This window comes from Sus scrofa, chromosome 14 (genome assembly GCF_000003025.6).
Source record: "Sus scrofa isolate TJ Tabasco breed Duroc chromosome 14, Sscrofa11.1, whole genome shotgun sequence".
Classification (NCBI taxonomy): Eukaryota; Metazoa; Chordata; class Mammalia; order Artiodactyla; family Suidae; genus Sus; species Sus scrofa.
In genome coordinates, this window is record NC_010456.5 from 48,055,656 (window position 1) to 48,058,631 (window position 2,976).

Here is a 2,976-nt window from a genome sequence, read left to right on the forward strand (position 1 = left end):
GGAGGGAGAGAGAGAGAAAAATGGTACCTCCCTTACTGAATTATTGACATTCATTGAGCCCCAAATAATTGTTAGTTTTTAATAAATGTGTCAGTGACCTCTAACCTAGAAGTGCTGAGTAAATTTGCTATCTTCTAGAAACTTATGATCTAAAGATCAGGCTAACACATATGAAAATAAAGACAATGTAGGACATTTATAAGTAGATGACACAGATGATAAAGGTTTATTGATTCAGTGATTATTTACAAAATGCTGTGCACAAGCAGACACTGAGCTGAGTACTGAGGATATGACAGTGACCCTGCCACGTCCTTGTTCTTGAAAAGTCTACAGTCTTGTGATGGAGTAGATACTAGTGGACAGGCAAAGCAACACAGAGAAATCAAAGCTACAGTAGAGGTTATTGCTGGGAGCTATGGGTGCTCACTGTATGACCTACTTTTAGGAGGTCAGAAAAGACATATAACAGAAGTAAAATCTGAAGGAAGGAGTTCATCTTCTTGGCAGGTGAGATGATGTGCAGAAGCCTGGAAGTGGAGGCTCTCACTGAGGCTTGTGGACATTCAGAGTGGTGATTAAGTGAGGCCAAGAAATAAACACATGAAACCAAAGAGGAACACTCTCTGACCAGGTTCTGGAGGTTCCCAAATGTGGACTGTATCTTGAAGGCCATGGGAATCCAGTAGAGTCAGGCTTTTGCTTTTTGTTTTTGTTTTTTGTCTTTTTAGGGCCATACCTGTGGCATATGGAAGTTCTCAGGCTAGTCAAACCAGAGCTGCAGCTCCCAACCTACGCCACAACCACAACAACACCAGATCAGGAGCAGGCTGGGGAAGGCTGAGAATTTGTAGCCAGAGGTGGGTGGGGGTTAGACAAGCTGTTCCAGGAAGGAGGGAGGAGTCAACACTGCTAAATGCTACCAGAAGGGTCAAGTAAGAGAAGAGCTAAAAATAAAATAAAATAAAATACATTGGTTTTAACAGCAAGAAGACCATTGGTGACTTTGTTAGGAAAAATTTGGGGGTTGGGTGGAGTGCTAAAAGAGTGGAACATGAAAGGAAAAGGAGATGGAAAGGGAGACATGAGAGCAAACAAGTCCTTCAGGAGGAGGACTGGGGGTGGCTGGGAGGACAGTGGGCAGGCTTGATGATAACCAGTAAGCTGTTGGGTGGGTTTCTGAGAGGAGGTGCATCCATTCTAACCGTCCGTTCTAACTGGTCAGCAGCCATGCCAGGGAGGTTTAGAAGGGGAGCTGATTCGGGGATGGGCAATGGGTCTGGCCTCTGTGGTTTTGAATTTGACATAGGGGCAAGGGATGCGTATAGAAACTCCCTACAAGCAGTTTAATATGGAACCCATGGTGGGCCCACTGGACATGAAAACCTGTGCAGGACCCATGTGAGTGGGGCTGAGCTAGGGAGCTACTAGAACAAGGGCAGTCTGGCCAGAAAGCACCAAGGAGCACTGGGTGTTTACAGTCAGAGTGTGTGTGTGTGAGTTTCACCAGGTCAGGTGCTGGAGGTGAGGAACCAGCCCGAAAATCATTTGCTGTGAACAGAAAGATCAGAGATGCAGCCCAAGCACTGTAAACTGTCAGGGAGAGTGGAGAGGAAAGGAAAGACCTGGATTTGAAGCTGGAGTTAATTGGCCTTGGCCAGTCACTAGACCTAGTCTAGGCAGTCACATGCATGATGGGCTCTGTGGATTGACTAGGAAGGCAACATTTTCTCCATAATCTTTGCTGTGTCTTCAAAACTTAGGAACACTAATCCGTGTATTTCAGGTGTGCCAAGCCCTGACTGTGGTATTTGCCATAAATTGCTGTTAATTTATCATACATGGTGGTAGTTAGCAGTTGTATTTATGTAAACAATATGTAAATCAGGTGTTTATCCAGAATGGGGGAATAACAAGGTAGCCAAGCAATATATCTGTTCCACCTTTTGAATCCTGGTATTTCATTCCACTGTTACTGTTTATTTTCTCAGTCAGCAAACAGTTGAGTACCTTCTGTGTCAGGGGCTGCTTTTCCTTTTAACATCAGTTCCCCCTCCCTTCCCCATTCTGCACCATCACACAAGCAGTTCTTTTCACCCATCTTTTCCCAGTTAGCGCCATCCCCTCTCCTCTTAAAATAGCCCCCCTTTTTTTGGGGGTGGGGGGGGAGCTGCTGCACCTGTGGCATATGGAAGTTCCCAGGCTAGGGGTCGAATTGGAACTTTAGCTGCTGGCCTACACCACTGCCATAGCAACAAGGGATCTGAGCTGCATCTGCAACCTACACCACAGCTCACAGCAATGCTGGATCCTTAACCACTGAGCGAGGGCCAGGGATCGAACCCACATCCTCATGGACACTATGTTGGAGTCTTAATCCGCTGAGCCACAGTGGAAACGCCTCTTTTTTTTTTTTTTTTGGTCTTTTAAGGCCACTCTCATGGCATATGGGGGTTCTCAGGCTAGGGGTCAAATTGGAGCTACAGCAACACAGCAACACAGGATTCGAGCTGTGTCTGCCACCCACACCACAGCTCATGGCAATGCCAGATCCTTGACCCACTGAGTGAGGCCAGGGATCAAACCCGCATCCTCATGGATACTAGTCGGGTTCATTAAATGCTGCGCCACAGCGGGAATTCCCGGGAACTCCTCTTGAGATATCCTTTAAAGAATTCGTATGTTAGGAAATATAAATAAAACATTGTGATATATATTCTTCAGACTCTGTTAATAAGAAAATGAAGCGAGGCGTTCCCATCGTGGCGCAGTGGTTAACGAATCCGACTAGGAACCATGAGGTTGCGGGTTCGGTCCCTGCCCTTGCTCAGTGGGTTAACGATCCGGCATTGCCGTGAGCTGTGGTATAGGTTGCAGACGCGGCTCAGATCCTGCGTTGCTGTGGCTCTGGCATAGGCCGGTGGCTACAGCTCCGATTGGACCCCTAGCCTGGGAACCTCCATATGCTGCAGGAGG